Raw genomic sequence first — 18,263 nt, 5'->3', positions numbered from 1 at the left:
CGATCGGGCAGCTGAATGTCGGGTCTCCGGCTGTCCGTGACTGCCGGGGACCCTGAGGAGAGGATAGAAGCAGCTTTCACTGCTTCTGTCTTCTACGATGTCTTTTTACACAACGCTCAATGAACGCTGTGTATAGAAATAGAGACAGCAGCAGCAGCGGTGCTGTCTCTATTCCTCCCGGTGATCATGTGACTGGTCACATGATCGCCGGGTGCCGTTAGTGACAGACTGCTGCTGGGTCTTACTAGACCTAGCACAATCCTATTAGTGACAATCGTCACTGTGAGAGGGCTGATTTCCCCTGTAACTGGGGCTGCTGTGCAGCTCCAGTTACAGGGAAAAACATGGTGTAAAAGAAAGAAAAAAAATATTAAAAGTTCCAAAAAGGTCTTTTTTGACCTTTGAGGGACAGAACATAATAATAAAAAAATAAGTAAAGTGCAAAAAATTAATCCGATTAAAAAACGGTCAGGGAAAAAACCGGATGCAAATCGGGTCCAAATCGGCCGGTAAAAACAGCAACACGGAACGGAATCGGAACGGATGCAAACCGGCCGGGAAAATCGGCCAAAAACGGCCGATTTTCCCGGCCGACACTCGGACCCTGTCGTGTGAATGAGGCCTAAGGCGGGATTCACACGACCGGGTCGCGCCCGAGCCCTAGTGCCGGCCGGTAAAATCGGCCATTCTGCCCGGCCGGTTTGCATAAAGTTTTGCATCCGGGCCGGGCAGATCTGGACAGTGACATCAGCGGCAACTCCTGAAGGGGAATCCCCATGTGTTCGGGGATTCCGCTTCAGGAGTTTCCCCTGATGTCACTGCCCAGATATGGACAGAGACATCAAGCGCTCTGTCCAGGAGCGGAATCCCCGAAAACACGGGGATTCCGCTCCTTCAAGGAGCTAAAGTGCGGCTAGCACATAGCAGAGCGGGGAGATACCTCCCTGCTCTGCGATAGTGGCGTCGCTGCAGTAGTAGCAGCCGCAGCAGCTGCTAGCGGCGCCATCGAAGGTGTCGCCGGGCCAGGGTGCTTTTAAAACAAGCAGGGGAAGGGAGCCAGCGCAGCGCTCCCTTCCACCTGCTGTACACCCCGGCCCTGCAACACAGTGTACAGCGATGCCATTCGTCAGAATGGCATCAACTCCTCCTCCTCACATGCACTCTGCGCTGTGAGGAGGAGGAGATAGAGCGTAAGCGCCGGAAAACCCGGCCATCACTCGGGACACATCCCGGTGATGGCCGGGTATTACCCGGCCCCATAGACTTCTATGGGAGCCGGGCGGCCGGGTACCCGGCCGAAGATATAGCATGTCCTATTTTTTGACGGCCGGTTTCCCCGGCCGTCAAAAAATCGGTCGTGTGAATAGCCCCATTAGGGGTCTATTATTCCTAATGCAGCCGGGTGCCGGCCGATTTATGAACGGCCGGCACCCGGCCGGGAAACCCTGTCGTGGGAATGAGGCCTAACGCAGCATGTGATTACGATTTTTATAAATATTATTCACTTGTATTAAATAGATTTCTACTACATGTAAACATAAAGGTTTTCTATATTTTCTTTGCTATCTTTTCTCTACCCCACATGGCCACTCTATGGTGATGCAGGTGGGGGCGCTATTTCACTGTTTACCTCCGGCAGCAGAAGGGCGAGGGGCAGCCCTGCCACACAACAACAATCCTGGTTCCGCAGTAGAATTTTCTGTTTTTTTGGTGTAAACTTTTTGCATAGATTTTCATTGTAGGATCTGTACAAAGTGGAGCTGCCAGGAGATCGGAGACTTGATGAGATGGACGCATGCAGCTCCCGTCAGGTACATACTGGTTAGGTGAGTCGTCCCACCTCATAATATCCATGAAATATGGAAATAAATAGGTTTTGGACAAATATCAAACTATCACTGCCAGGCAAAAAACTTTAAAACAGAATTTTTAATAAATATTAACTGTAAAAAAAATAATCAAATACCAATTTAATTTTACTACAAAACACATAGCACCTCGATCAGTGGTACAAGCATCTTTGGGGTACTCCAGCGGGTAGAGTTCATAGAACAGGGTATAATTCTAGTAATACCAGTTCAGTATCAGGGCATAATAAATGAGTAGTCCCTCCTCCCCTTTCTCATCCATATTAGGCTCTGTTCACATCTGCGTTGGGGTCCCGTTCTGACGTTCCGTCGGAGGTTTCCGTTAGAACAGGACCCTGAGCAGACACCGACGAAAACCAGGGGTTTCTGTTTCCATCACCATTGATTTCAATGGTGACGGAGCCGGTGCCCGTGGTTTCCGTTTGTCTCTTTTGTGCTCCGGACCCTTAATTTTGCCGGAAGCAATAGCTTAGTCGACTACTGAAATCAATGGTGATGGAAACGGAAACCCCTGGTTTCCGTCGGTGTCAGTTTGTGTCTGCTCAGGGTCCTGTTCTGACGGAAACCTCTGATGGGAACGTCAGAACGGGACCCCAATGCAGATGTGAACAGAGCCTTAGGGCATGACCAGACGTGGCGGAATTGCTCTGCAATTCCGCTGCGGATAGTCCGCAGCGGAAATCCGCAGCGTACACGTTTCTCAATTGCTTTCCACAGCTTTTTAGTTGGGTTCGTTTACACGTTGCGGACAATTCTGCGGAGCATAGGCTGTGGTGCGGAATTTGGTGTCCGCAGCATAGACTGGCTGTTCCGGACGTGTAGCGGACTTGTTGCGGACTCATTGCAGAATTTCTCCATTGACTTCAATGGAGAGTGAAAATTCCGCAATGAAGTCCGCAGATGTTATGTGTGCTGCGGAGCGTACTGGTTTTACTAACATGATAGTTCTTCATTCTGGCTAAACCTATGTATCTCTAGATCTACAGCCAGACTGAGGAAGTCAATGGGGCTCCCGTAATTACGGGTGATTACGTGTGTGCACCCGTAATTACAGGAGCGTTAATAGGCGATGTCAGTAAATAGTCACTGTCCAGGGTGCTGAAAGAGTTAAACGATTGGCAGTAACTGTTTCAGCACCCTGGACAGTGACATCCGATCACAATATACATCAGCCTGTAAAAAAAATAGAAGTTCATACTTACCCATAACTCCCTGCTTCTTCCTCCAGTCCGGCCTCCCGGGATTACGTTTCAGTCCAAGTGACGGCTGCAGCCAATCACAGGCCAATCACAGGCTGCAGCGGTCACATGAACTGCCGCGTCATACAGGGAGGTCGGGCTGGATGTCGAAAGAGGGACGCGTCACCAAGACAACGGCCGGGTAAGTATGAATTTCTTTTTCTTTTACTAGGGAAAGGGCTGTCCCTTCTCTGTATCCTGCACTGATAGAGAGAAGGGAAGCCCTTTCCCCCTCAATACGCAACGGCCAGTCCGCATCAATTTAATGCCCATTTTAGGCAAAGCCGTGACAGAATCTGCAACGCAGATTATGTGCGGCATTGATGCGGACAGTGTATGCAGAACTCCGCCACGTCTGGTCATGTCCTTAGACTGTCACACAGAAACCTCTGCATGTTCTTTATATCCACAATTTCTAGTTATAATCCCTCCTCATCGGGCTGCAGCGGCCAAACCGCAGGAGAAGTGGGGGGTGTGAACATAATCTTAGGCAGCCTTGGCTGGAATTACAGCTGTGATTGGATAGAGTAGGTCACATGTGGACACGAAGTCCCTGTTTACACACCAAGTTTTTTGCAGGTGGAAAAATCTGCCTCAAAATTCCTTCTGCCGCTTTTTTTACGCATTTTTCGACCACGGCCATTGAGCACCGCAGGCAAAAATGCTGCGAAAACCATTTTCTTTGCCTCCCATTGATGGCAATGGGAGGTCAGAGACGGAAACGCTTGAAGAAAGGGCTTGACGTTGCTTTTTTTCCTGTGAGTGTTTTTTTCTCGTGGGAAAAACGCCTCTGCATCCCATTGAAATCAATAAGATTAGTTTTCGGTCGTTTTTTGGTGCGGTTTTCACGTAAAAAAATGCTCCAAAAAAACTCTGTGTGAACTAGGCCTAATATTTCTCCATATATTACATGTGGATTTTGCAGCATATTTGGCTGTGCATCCTTTGCATTACAATCTACTGCAGACTGTTACTGCTGCAAGTTTATGCAGTTTTCTATAACCCTATTCACATTCATACTTTATGTGTCAATTTGACCATGGAAATCTGCAATAAATATGTAACATGTGAACATAGACTTAGGGGCTACACGTGATGTTTCAGGCTACATTTACACACTGCAACCAGGTTACATCACACTTGTCTTCTCTCCCAGATTGTCCTGGAGACTTCCAAACTAGGGAAGATCTTACATGATGTAGCTGCATAAAGGAAGGCACTCTGCTGGGACTATTTGTGAGGGAGAACTCTGCTTGTAGTGGTTATTGGGGGCAGTCTGCTGGCACTAATTATTGGAGGCACTTTGCTGGCAATATGGTTTATTGAGGGGGTCTCTGCTGGTAGTGTTGTTTATGAGGGGGCAGTATACTGGCACTGTGTAAGGGACAATACTCTGCTGGCACTGTATGGGGGCACTCTGCTTAGTCTAATGATGGGGTCGCTCGCTGATAACTGAGGCTTCTTAGCTGTCCTTATCGGTGGGGTTTACATAGGAAAGAAATTCTCAAACCACATCTCAAATCTCCCTGTAGTTGATTCTAAAAACAGACAAGTATGGCTCAGAAAAACGGCTGCAAACAAATAACCATTGATGTGAATGGAAATGAACAAAATCTTTTTCGCTTTCTGCGATTATTATTTACATGTTTTATAAGACATGTTACATCTCGTGTTATACACAGCAGGAGGCAACAGCACACGTCTTATCACACAGGAAGAGGAAATACATCAGAAAGGGAAAAGGGAAGAGGAAGAGCAGCCATGTCATACAGGAAATACAGGGAAGTGACATCATCACAGGAGGTAACGTATATCCTGTGTGCGGGGACCCCAGAAATATGATGAGACTGACGTATCAGGGCTGATACATAGTAATGTTATGTTAATGTTATGTTATTATATATCATTACGTGTGTGTTTAGGCTGTGCTTATATATGTTAGTAGGTCGGACCAGAAGGATCGCGTGTTCTGTATACAAGCTCCAGATAAGAAGAACATGGATCAGCACAACAACACCAGCGCTCCTGGGACTGCGCTCCAACCACACAGCATTTCATCCGGAGGATCGACTGTTCCGTAGTCCAAAACGTCGCTTCTCGGGTTCTATTCCTACAATGGAGGAAAAAGTCAATTACATATTTTCAGTAATTATTGTTACAATATCTCCATTAAGGAAATCTCATGTATGGAATATTTTTTTGTATCACCTTAACTTCTGGTTACACCTGAAATGCCCTATAAGGGTATTTAGATATCATAGAGGGGGTATCACGCTGGAGACCCTCTCTATGACCCAAATGGAAGCTCTGCGCCACCTCTGTCCAGAGGCTGTGTGTGGTATTGCAGCTTTTCTGGATTGAAATGTATAGGGCTAAGCTGTCCACACACCGCACATCACCTGTGGACAGGTGTGGCTCTGTTTTTGGAAGACAGCAGCTCTATTTTTCTAATTATGTACAACCCCTTTAATGAAATAATGTCTTTAGAGGGTTTTCTCCATCTCAGACGTTTATGTGATATCCACCTATGCGCATGCACGCAGCTCTCTCCGTTCTGTACTATGGGAGTTACACAAATAGTTCAACAGCGCTCAGCTGTTTCCGAAACTTCCATAGAACAGAATAGAGAGAGGGACGTGCGAGGCCTTTCCCAAGTCATTCTCCACCTGGAATCAGCAGCCATTAGACGGGACAGGGATCTGGGAACAAAGCAGGACAGGGTCAGGGAGAGACCTCCGTTTTCCACATAGGTACGAGTCCAGAGAAATAGTAAGATGGGAGTACCCCTTTAAATAAAACTTCTTGGTGATGATCCATTTTCTTAAGGTGTTTAATGAAACTATGGACAGTGAGGTCGAAGAACCGGCACCCAAAATATCTATACTGGAGTGACATGCGTGTTACTAACGCTGTATACAAGCTCCCCACGTATAAGGGCAGATTCACACGAGCGCAAAAACCATTTGACAGCTGCGTGTGTCATGCGTGTCTGATGCGCGGCTGCGTGATTTTCGCGCAGCCGGCATCATAGAGATGAGGCTTGTCAACGCCCGTCACTGTCCAAGGTGCTGAAAGAGCTAAATCTTTCAGCACCCTCGACAGTGAATGCCGAACACAACAGCGAAAAACCAGTAAAAAAAAAAGATAAAGTTCCTACTTACCGAGAACTTCCCGGCCGTTGCCTTGGTGACGCGTCCTTGGTGACACGTCCTTGGTGACGCGCCTCTCTTGACATCGGGCCCCACCTCCCTGGATGACGCGGCAGTCCAAGTGACCGCTGCAGCCTGTGATTGGCTGCAGCCTGTGCTTGGCCTGTGATTGGCTGGAGCTGTCACTTGAACTGAAGTGTCATCCCGGGAGGTCGGACTGCAGGAAGGAGACAGGAGTAATCGGTAAGTTAGAACTTCGGTTTTTTTTACAGGTTCATGTATTTTGGGATCGCAAGTCACTGTCCATGGTGCTGAAACAGTTTAACTCTTTCAGCACCATGCACAGTGAATGTCTCCCGACGTCGCGGACCGGAATTTTTTTTGCCGGGTTCGGCCAAAACGAGTTTGGCCGAACCCGGTGAAGTTAGCTTTGGTTGTCGGGGTTCGCTCCTCGCAAAGACACTCCGTTTGGATGCTTGGAAACAGAAAAGCACGTGGTGCTTTTCTGTTTCCATTCATCCTTTTGACAGCTCGTGCGCTGTTTCAGTCTGTTCGCACGGAAGTGCTTCCGTGCGACCTGCCTGGTTTTCACGCACCCATTGACTTCAATGGGTGCGTGATGCGTGAAATACGCAGAGTTATTGAACCTGTCGCGTATTTTGCGCAGCGAACAAACGCTGCGCAAAATACACGGACTGTGTGTACTGCCCCATAGATTTCTATAGGGCATTGCGTGCCGCGCGAAAACCACGCGGCCTACACGCTGCCAAATCACGCTCGTGTGAATCCCCCCTAACAGACAGGGCCCTCACTGAGACTTTGTAGGGGCTCCTAGAGACAAATATATATTGATGTACAGACATTTTCCCCTCCGTTATTGTGCAGCAAGACCTCCCCACATATAACAGGCAGGACCCTCACTGACCCCCTGGACAGACACATGGGCCTGAATATATTTATATCTTTATATTTTTCATTATTCACCTGCAGGAAATGTTATTTTTAGAAATGGGGAGAAATACTTGGAATTGTGTTTTTTTAGTTTCTGATGTTATTTTTGTTACTTCTCAGGTATAAGGAGAAAAGTATCCGGCACAGACAAGATGAGACGTGGATGAAGATGTGCGGAGGACTGTACCCCACCGGGAAAGAGCGGGCTGTCACTGGTATTACCATGGGGCAGATTTACTAAGGCCTCATGCACACGACCGTAGTGAGGTACATTGACCGTGACTTGCGGCTCGTATGTCCGCGGAGTGTCACCCACGGCCGCCCTCAAATCGCAGGTCGTGCATATGACCGCGTGCATTATTTTCTATGAGCCTGTACCGCAAAACACGACCGTAATAAGACATGTCCGTTGTTTTTGCGGTCCAAGTTCCTGGGCAATGCACGGACCGTGGAAACCAAGGTCGTGTGCATGGGCCCATTGAAACGAATGGGGCCGCAATTCACCTGCAGATTTGCGGGTGAATTGCGGCCGCAAAAATACGTTCGTGTGCATGGGGCCTAAAACTATCTGAGTTTGCACTGACAGCACAAAGTCTTCATGGTGACTGCAGGACTGGAAGTCAAGGACCACCTCTATGATGTCCGCGGGACCTAATAGGGATATGGCTCTTTTTCCATTTATTTGTTGTTGTACTGTAATGAGAATATTATTTACATTCAGTATTTATTGCTAGGGGTATTTTTTTTCTGAAAATTCTATAAAGAGCAAGTGGTGTAGGATTGGTTCAGACTGGTGACATCAAGACACAAATGTGACCTCAAGAATTCGTCAATGAGCTGATAATCCCGGTGCCAATTCTGGCTGCAAGTAATATATAAAGGGGCACACCTACCTCAAGTACTGGCACAGTATAAGGTCATCAGGGTGACTGCAGGACTGGAATTAACGCTCTTTTATGAAAAGGGTGTTTTGCAATGTTCGGCACATGGCAGCTTTGTGTATATAGTAGTATATAGACCCTACTGCACTGATTCTTCATACTATACCCTAATATAGCATAGTTGACAATATTTGGAATTTCTTTCTAGTAACACTTCGGTTTCAGATGGATTGAGACAGGACTTGACAGGGCGTACCTTTGACAGAACGTGGTTCATTGGGCATGGCTTGTCATGGGGCAGGGTTAGTGAGAATACGCTTTGTGTACCAGATATTCCCTGTATTCTGTCCTCACTATAAAAACATTGCAGTAAGGACAGTATAGAGGGAGGGTATCGCCTGCAGAAGTGATCTAAGTAAGTATGGCATGTGACCACTGTGGCCAGTGATTGACTAGTGCGATCATGTGCCAATACGGGACATCACTGGTCCAGCCTGTGTAAACAGGCCGGCAGGGGATTGTGAACCGCCGGCACTCGAGCCGCAGAGAATTAGAAGGTGGGTATTTGCTAAATGGTGCAATTTTCAGTTTGAATTACAATTTTTATAATGCCTGGAAAACCCCTTTAATACCAAACCCTAAAATGTATTCAGACCCCGGACAAATCCCCTTTATGTACTTCCCGCTCCTTCAGCAGCTCTGGGTCCCATTCGGCTCCGGACCCCACCTCTGCTGGCTGAGCCAGGAGCTGTTAGTGATATTGGCCTTTACATATTGGAGTAATCCAATAGATAAAAGCTAATTTTTTTAATAAAATCTTGCGATGTAGTTTGGGTGGGCACTGCGCCTTTGATTGCATGACACATTTTTCTTGGAGTTCCCCTTCAAAAATAGATAAGCGGCGGGTAACACAAATACTTCACACGGGGACAGTAAAGTAAAGCCCATTTTATTTTGACTGTGTTTCTGGACTGGACTGGTCCGGGACTAAACTTGACTGATCCCTTCGTCAGTTTAACACCAGATAAAGGGACCAGTCGTGCCAGAAACCGTATTTAAATAAAATTCTACCATCGCTTGGCGCCCTATCTGTCCCCGTTTTTAAACATTTCTGTTAACCGCATCTTAAAGTTGAGCAGATTTACTTGTGAATTTATTTAACTTAGTTGAACATAGAACGCACTATCTACCTACCTGGCAGACAAAGGGTCTTGGTGTGGGTCACGGGGAATATCTTCAAGAGAGCAACTCTTCACTAGGACATTTTATTTATTCTTGTTTCAGAACTGAAGGGAATGTACCGTACAACATCAGCAGGAGGAAGCCCTGGTGTCGAGAACGTCAGCCATGGAAAGGGATGTGCCAGATCAAGGCCTGAAAGCTAAAGAGGCAGCAGATATGAACCACTAATGTCCATCTAAGAATGCCGGAACGTCATCCGTCCACACCTCCTCCTTCCCATCCCCCACTGTCCAGAAGGGGTTTTTAAGATCCATCCAATTAAAAGACAACTGTCGAGAAGTCTTTGAAAATGAAGCCTTCTGCGGTGAAGTACAATGGTTTTGGGTGTTTAATGGCAAGTATCTTCAGATGCCCGGCAATGGACTGCCTCCCCTCGTCCTGTTTGGTAGGGTCTCTGCACTCCCTTTCCTGTAGAACAGCTGCCCCTACAGATTCCCAAGGCCTTCTATATTTTTTTTCCTGTCTGGCTGATAGCAACACATGTCAATAAAAACATATCTCAATGTATTTATTGTATTTCTAATAAAAATGGATAGACAAATACATAAAAAGAATTTGTTTTAATTCCAAAGAACTATCATGAAATCTATATTATACATGTGTAATCAATTGTGGACATTGTCACTGATTCATTGAAGAATGAGTAGGCTGGGTAACCCGTGGAGTAACATCTAAACAAGAAATACATCTTCCTGCTACAAAAACAGGTCATAATCAGGACGAACGTACACCACCATACAACAAAGTCCAGCAAAGAGATCCCCCAGCCTGAGACATACTGTACTCCGTGTCAGAAGAACAAGAATCTACAAAAAGAGAGACAACTGCATCCAGTCGATGTTCTTATCAACCAAGAGGTTCACAAGGTGAGAAGACTAGTTGACATTTTTTTTCAAGGTATTACCCTAGGGAGCGCTCCAGTTAACATCTTTTTCTCACACTGTATTTTCCTAAGGTACTGTATACATTTCACTCATTAATGCCGACCTAGCCAAGTGAGCACACAACAAAGTAAGCCTGCGCACCCAAATAGAGTACCAACCATCTACATATCATGCCAATAAAGGAGTTTTGCCTTTGCATAGTGCTCCAAGGGGAGCACAATACAACTTCAATGCTACAAATACCTAACCTGAACGTCACATCTGCACCTTCCTCTTCTCTTTTGAAGATGTTAGTGTACAGAGTAGTAGGGGAATTGACCAGACATGATGTGCTGCCTCGTGGACTGTCCTATATTTCCAGAGCGAAGGAAAGATAGGTGGTCTGGCCAGTTGTAGACTTCATCCCTAACATCTGACACAGACCAAAATAAGTATTCGGCACTCAAAGCTAAAGTTTTAAGAAATCTCAAGTGCGCCAACTACAGTGGTCAGCCGCCATTCGGAACGAAGCGCCAACTACTGGATGTACCAGCAACCAGAACGGCACAGTGCCTGATGAAGGTCATGTAATGACCGAAGCGTCGCACTAAGGCTGGGTTCACACGAGCATGTTACGTCCGTAATGGACGGAACGTATTTCGGCCGCAAGTCCCAGACCGAACACTCTGTAGGGAACCGGGCTCCTAGTATCATAGTTATGTATGAGGCTAGGAGTCCCTGCCTCTCCGTGGAACTACTGTCCCGTACTGAAAACATGATTACTGTACGGGACAGTTGTCCTGCAGCGAGGCAGGGACTCCTAGCATCGTACATAACTATGATGCCAGGAGCCCGGCTCTCTGCAGTGTGTTCGGTCCGGGACTTGCGGCCGAAATACTTTCCGTCTATTACGGACGTAACATGCTCGTGTGAATCCAGCCTTAGCCTCTGGTATCTACAACCACTTGAAATAAAATCAAGATTTATTCTTTAAACCTCAGCTTTGTGTGCCGAATACTTATTTTGACTACGATTGGGTTGGGACCCTATTCGTGCACCTACATCGTCCAGTGCGTTCTGAACCACTACTTATCTGGCACAGACCATCCTGGAGCTGAATGTCTCTGAGGCTGCTCTTTCAAAGTTGCTAATGTAGCTCATCTGGGCTCCATAGACCCAACCTTTATATATGACTCCTAGAGAAATGGGTTAGTGAAAGAAAAAGGTATAATTCAGATCCTGGAGGCCATTGAGTATGTCAACCTTTGGACCTTGATTGGCACCTACAACATATTTTCAGAGTAATCCATCAGATGTCTCAAGAAGAACATTTTATGAGGAAAGGACAATGTTGATGAGATTGCAGGTCCTCCTGTTTCTAACTCAGATAATTATTACCCAGCATCCAGGTAAATAGTGCATACAAAGTCCAGAAAAATAACCAGACGACTGTCCAGATAAACATTGGATACAGCGCCCAGAAATGGTGCATTGTGCCCCGGTAAATATTTCCTTAAAAGGATTGTCCGAGAAATGAAACTAGTTACATGGAATGTTTTGAAATGAAAAAACAGCCATTACTCTCCTGTTAAATCCCCTGCGCCCATGATCTGGTGGTCAACCCGATGGGTTGATTGAAGAGACTACCCTACGTGGATCGACACCAGCTACAAAATTCTCACCCAAAAATGAAGATATGGAATATGTTACCCCCTTCTATGGCAGATCGAATAGCCGTAATTAAAATGATAGTATTACCCCAGTTGTTGTATCCACTGATTAACAGTCCCATGTGGATAGGAGAAAAGACATAGAAATTTTAATGAGGGAGCTAATTTGGAGAGGAAGGAAACCCAGGGTAAAGTTAAAATACTTGATGGATAGAGGAGAAGAGGGTGGACTGGCAGTACCTGACTTGAGAATATATTTTTTGTCAGGACAGTGGAGAAATATTTTGAGTGGGAAACAATCTCCATTTATACAAAATATTACTAAGTCTAGTAGGGGCCATCTTCAGAATATACTTCAGGTAATGGAGTCCGGGCAATTGAGAAATTGTAAGGAGTATCCAACAATATATATGATGCATGAAATTGGGGTTAAATTAAGAAAAATGTTTCATTTAAATGGAGCATTGAGTTTCACAACATTAATTGGCAACTTTAATATATTAGAGGTTAATAAAATAACTGATAACTGGAGTGGATGGTCCAAATATGGACTCAGGTTGGTTAGACATTTTATTTTTTTTCTCTGTGGGAGCTGGAGGCCTTGGTACTGGAAGAAAATATAGATATAGTTGGTGTTGCTGAAACATGGCTGGACTTTTCACATGACTGGGCTGTAAATCTACAGGGTTTTACACTTTTTCGGAAAGACAGGATAAATAGGAAAGGCGGTGGTGTATGTCTGTATGTGAGAAGTGATATGAAGGCGAGCGTGAAAGAGACAATAGTGGGTGAATACTGTGAGGAGGTTGAAACCTTGTGGGTGGAACTAGAAAGGGAGATAAACACTGAAAAAATTACTTTTGGTGTAATCTATAGACCCCCCAATATAACTGAGGAGATGGAAGGTCAACTATATAAACAGATGGAGCGGGCTGCACAGGCGGGTACTGTAGTGATAATGGGAGATTTTAATTTCCGGGATATTAATTGGTGTCATGGTTCGGCTTCAACTGCAAAGGGGAGACATTTCCTCAACCTGTTGCAGGAAAATTTTATGGGCCAGTTTGTGGAAGACCCGACTAGAGGTGAAGCTCTGTTGGATCTGGTCATTTCTAATAATGCAGATCTTGTTGGGAATGTCAATGTTCGTGAAAACCTTGGTAACAGTGATCACAATATAGTTACATTTTACCTATACTGTAAAAAACAAACGCAGGCTGGGAGGGCAAAAACATTTACTTTTAAGAAAGCCAATTTCCCCAGGATGAGGGCTGCAATTCAGGATATAGACTGGGAAGAACTAATGTCAAATAATGGGACAAATGATAAATGGGAGATTTTCAAATCTACTTTGGGTAATTATAGTGCAAAATGTATTCCTATAGGTAACAAGTATAAACGACTAAAACTAAATCCCACATGGCTTACACCTTCTGTGTAAGGGGCAATACATGACAAAAAAAGGGCATTTAAAAAATACAAATCTGAGGGTACATCTGCAGCCTTTGTAAAATATAAAGAGCTTAATAAAATCTGTAAAAATGTAATAAAATTAGCAAAAATACAAAATGAAAGGCAGGTGGCCAAGGATAGTAAAACATAGTAAAAAATTCTTCAAGTATATAAATGCTAAAAAGCCAAGGTCTGAACATGTAGGACCCCTAGATAATGGTAATGGGGAGTTGGTCACAGGGGATCAAGAGAAGGCAGAGTTACTAAATGGGTTCTTTAGCTCTGTATATACAACAGAAGAAAGAGCAGCTGATGTAGCCGGTGCCAGTGCTGTTAATATATCAGTTGATATACTGAATTGGATGAATGTAGATATGGTCCAAGCTAAATTAAACAAAATAAATGTGCACAAGGCCCCGGGACCAGATGAAATACACCCTAGAGTTCTTAAGGAGCTTAGTTCAGTTATTTCTGTCCCCCTTTTCATAATATTCAGAGAATCTCTAGTGACTGGAATAGTGCCAAGGGACTGGCGCAGGGCAAATGTGGTGCCTGTTTTCAAAAAGGGCTCTAGGTCTTCCCCGGGTAATTATAGACCAGTAAGCTTAACATCTATCGTGGGGATAATGTTTGAGGGGCTATTGAGGGACTATATAGAGGATTATGTGAAAAAAATAGTATTATAAGTGACAGCAAGCACAGTTTTACTAAGGACAGAAGTTGTCAAACTAACCTAATCTGTTTTTATGAGGTGAGCAAAGGCATTTGACACTGTCCCCCATAGACGCCTAATGGGTAAATTAAGGACTATAGGTTTAGAAAATATAGTTTGTAATTGGATTGATAATTGGCTCAAGGACCGTATCCAGAGAGTTGTGGTCAATGATTCCTACTCTGAATGGTCCCCGGTAATAAGTGGTGTACCCCAGGGTTCAGTGCTGGGACCACTATTATTCAACTTATTTATTAATGATATAGAGGATGGGATTAATAGCACTATTTCTATTTTTGCAGATGACACCAAGCCATGTAATATAGTTCAGTCTATTGGAGATGTTCGTGAATTGCAAGCGGATTTAAACAAACTAAGTGTTTGGGCATCCAGTTGGCAGATGAAGTTTAATGTACATAAATGTAAAGTTATGCATCTGGGTACCAACAACCTGCATGCATCATATGTCCTAGAGGGAGCTACACTGGCGGATTCACTTGTTGAGAAGGATCTGGGTGTACTTGTAAATCATAAACTAAATAACAGCATGCAGTGTCAATCAGCTGCTTCAAAGGCCAGCAGGATGTTGTCATGTATTAATAGAGGCATAGACTCGCGGGACAGGGTTGTAATATTGCCACTTTACAAAGCATTAGTGAGGCCTCATCTAGAATATGCAGTTCAGTTCTGGGCTCCAGTTCATAGAAAGGATGCCCTGGAGTTGGAAAAAATACAAAGAAGAGCAACGAAGCTAATTAGGGGCATGGAGAATCTAAGTTATGAGGAAAGATTAAAATAATTAAACCTATTTAGCCTTGAAAAAAGACGACTAAGGGGGGACATGATTAATTTATATAAATATATTAATGGCACATGCAAAAAATATGGTGAAATCCTGTTCCATGTAAAACCCCCTCAAAAAACAAGGGGGCACTCCCTCCGTCTGGAGAAAAAAAGGTTAAACCTGCAGAGACGACAAGCCTTCTTTACCGTGAGAACTGTGAATCTATGGAATAGCCTACCGCAGGAGCTGGTCACAGCAGGGACAGTAGATGGCTTTAAAAAAGGGTTAGATAATTTCCTAGAACAAAAAAGTATTAGCTCCTATGTGTTGAAATTTTTTTCTGACCCTTTTCCCGTCCCTTGGTTGAACTTGATGGACATGTGTCTTTTTTTAGCCGTACTAACTATGTAACTATGTAACTATGAGAAAGGTTATCTTGGATGGCGGATAGAGAATTAAAGGGGTCACAGACTGCCAGGAGCACATCATCAGCCTAAAGACCAATTTTATGAGCCTTAGATCGTACTTTAATGCCCTGAACTTTTGGATTAAGTCGTATTCGTTCTGCGAGGGGTTCCATCGCTAAGGCAAACACAATGGGAGAGAGTGGGCAACCCTGACGCGTACCGTTCTTTATTATAAAAGGGCAGAAAAAATGGGACATAGACATCATCAAAACCACAGAAAAGGCCAAACTTACTAGGTAGGTGGGTGGGTGGGTGAAAACCCGTTCCCATCAGGACGCAGACGGGTCAAAGAATGCTGCAGAAGGAGTGTGCATTAAATAGTGATAGCCCCTCCCACTAGTCTTGAGGGGAGTGGCGAACTAAGTGCTCAAAGGTGTGCGATAAAGAGTGTCAGTGTAGTGCTAGGGTGTGAATGGATGGTAAAAAATAAATATGTATGTATGAAAGTGTCAGAACTATGGAATAATGTAATAAAAATAAATAAATAAATAGTGATGAATAGGGGTCAGTGCTGTGAATAGTACATGGGGTGTCAGTACTATGTGTAATACGTGGAGGGATAATGTGCTGGTCGTCAGGCATGGCGTATCTTGCCGAATAACAGCCTATTTGTAACGCCGCTAGTGTTAGCTAAAGCGGGCTGCTGTGCATTCCAAACCAAACGCCAGCACATCATGCCCTCCCAGCATATAAGACCCGGCTGCGTCCTGAAAAAAAGTGTAGTATACGTAGTAAGAAATATCCATGAAACATGGGGTATTAGTTGTTATTTTGGCCAAAATACGCAAAGCTCGCAACCCAACGTCAAGGGTCCCCAGTGCCTTGCGAGTCCCTAACCAGAACTTTTCGTTCCTAATTTAAAAACTACACTTTTTTTCAGGACGCAGCCGGGTCTTATATGCTGGGAGGGCATCAATCATTGTGAAGGAAGAGAAGACGACATTTTCTCATTTATGGAACGCGAGATTGGAGCGTGATCAGACCAGGTTATCTGTCCAATTACAGAAGATTGTGACTGTAGGAGTGCCCTATTATTACCCAGAAACAAATCGATCCTAGAAACATGAAAGAAAGTATAATTCCTCTCACCCCCATGTTGGCATCTCCACACGTCATACAGGCCTCCCTCTAACAAAGACGATGCAAAAGGAGAAGACTGTCTAGTTCTAGCAGTGGAGTCTATATCTGGGTCAATAGTCATATTAAAGTCTCCACCTACAACTAGCATACCTTGTGTTAACGCCTTGATTTTCGGGAGTAGGGAATTCAAGTAATGATGTTGGCGTTTATTGGGGAAATACACATTAAAGATAGTATACAGTATGTTATTGATTTCACACACCAATCCCAAGAATCTTCCTTGGGGATCTTTAATAAGAGATTTAAAAGTGAAAACTACCGAGTTTTTAATAGCGATCATAACCCCCTTACGTTTAGCCGGGCACGAAGAGGTGAAAATATGTGGGAAAAATGTATTCGAGAATTTAGGAATTTTCTCCACATGAAAATGTGTTTCCTACACCAATAGAACGTCACATTTTAAAGCCTTGGCCTCACGCCATAACAAGCTTCTTTTAAAGGGGCTTTTAAGTCCTCTGACGTTAATTGAGGAAAAGCACAGTACCATACTTAATAATCCGAAAGCAGAAGCCATCAAACGTGTGGAGATACCAACATGACAGTGGTAATGCGACAGCAAAACCCATCCTTCTAAGAAAAGCCTTGATGACCAACACAATCTGAGGTAAAAAATTCAGAGCAGCCAAATGACATAAAAAACAAACTTTTTCCACAATTGTTTTTTGGGTTTCGTTTTTACGGCTTTCACCGTGCGGTACAAACGACAACTTATCTTTATTCTGTGACTCAATACGATTACGGTGATACCAATTTTATATACGTTTTTTTAAATATTTTACTACTTTTATTGATAATAAGCGTTTAGTTCAAATAAAAATGTTTTGTGTCGCCACATTCTAAGAGCCATAACTTTTTCTTTTTTGACTGATTGAGCAGTGTGAGGGATTATTTTTTGCGGGATGAGCTGTAGTTTTTATTGGTAGCAGTTTTTGGTACGTAGAAATTTCTGATCACTTTTCATTCAAAATTTTTTAGAGCTAAGTTGACCAAGAAACAGCGATTTTGGCGTTTTACATTTTTTACAGTATTCACCTTGCACATTAAATAACGCTATATTGTAATAGTTTAGACTTTTACGCATGCAGCAATACCAATTTTGTTTACTTCTTTTATTTTTTACAATACTTTAGGGGGAAAATGGGAAAAGTTTTTTTTTAACTATTTGTCTTTTATTTTTTTCACTACTAAAAACTTTTTTTCACTTTTTTTACACACTTTATTAGCCTCCCTAGGGGATTTGAACCAGCGATCATACTAACGTATTGCAGTATATTGTCATTTTTACAGGCTTAAGTTAAGTGAAGGCAGCTCTGGGTGCCATCATTAGGCCCATGAGCTGCCATTACAATCATTGTCACCCCCTGATCTAACTGGGGGGGTGATGAACTGTCAGAGGGGGCCGCCCCCCTTTTTTCAATGCCTCAGATGTTCGCGATTGACCGCAGCATTTGAGGGGTTAAACAGCTAGGAACAGCACGATCACTGCTCCCGACTGTTAGTCCCGGGTGTCCACTGTAAAACACAGCCGACACACGCAGCATATGGAGCGCACTCCAAACATCACCACTCGCACCCGGATGTAATAGCACGTCACGGTGCACAAAGGGGTTAATGTTCTCTTTTACGCAAAAATAATAATTGCAAGAAATTGGATGGCTGGTAAATCCCCAATTGTTATGGATTGGTTGAAGTTGGTTAAGACAATTAAAGAATATGAGAAAATAAGAGCAGACAAGAAAAATTGTATAACAAAGTGGGAGGAAATATTGGGGATATGGAATTGATTGTGTTCTATAGGAAGGTATAATTATTATTTTATCATAAAAAGGTAATAATTTTATGGTAC

General features: G+C 44.0%; 1 long non-coding RNA gene across 2 annotated transcripts; it reads left to right on the top strand.

The window, feature by feature from the left end:
* The first annotated feature begins 4,800 nt into the window (after nt 1-4,800).
* On the top strand, nt 4,801-9,643 carry LOC142731606 (uncharacterized). 2 transcript variants are annotated; one of them, XR_012879042.1, is made up of 3 exons: nt 4,801-5,233; nt 7,327-7,421; nt 9,372-9,643. It is a non-coding gene; the product is annotated as an uncharacterized LOC142731606 (long non-coding RNA). The 2 variants fall into 2 exon arrangements; XR_012879041.1 differs by having other exon boundaries at nt 4,801-5,251.
* The last annotated feature ends 8,620 nt before the right edge of the window (nt 9,644-18,263 follow it).

The sequence above is a fragment of the Rhinoderma darwinii genome, unplaced genomic scaffold (assembly GCF_050947455.1).
Source record: "Rhinoderma darwinii isolate aRhiDar2 unplaced genomic scaffold, aRhiDar2.hap1 Scaffold_84, whole genome shotgun sequence".
In the NCBI taxonomy this organism is placed as follows: domain Eukaryota; kingdom Metazoa; phylum Chordata; class Amphibia; order Anura; family Rhinodermatidae; genus Rhinoderma; species Rhinoderma darwinii.
This window is presented reverse-complemented; position numbering and strand designations above follow the sequence as displayed.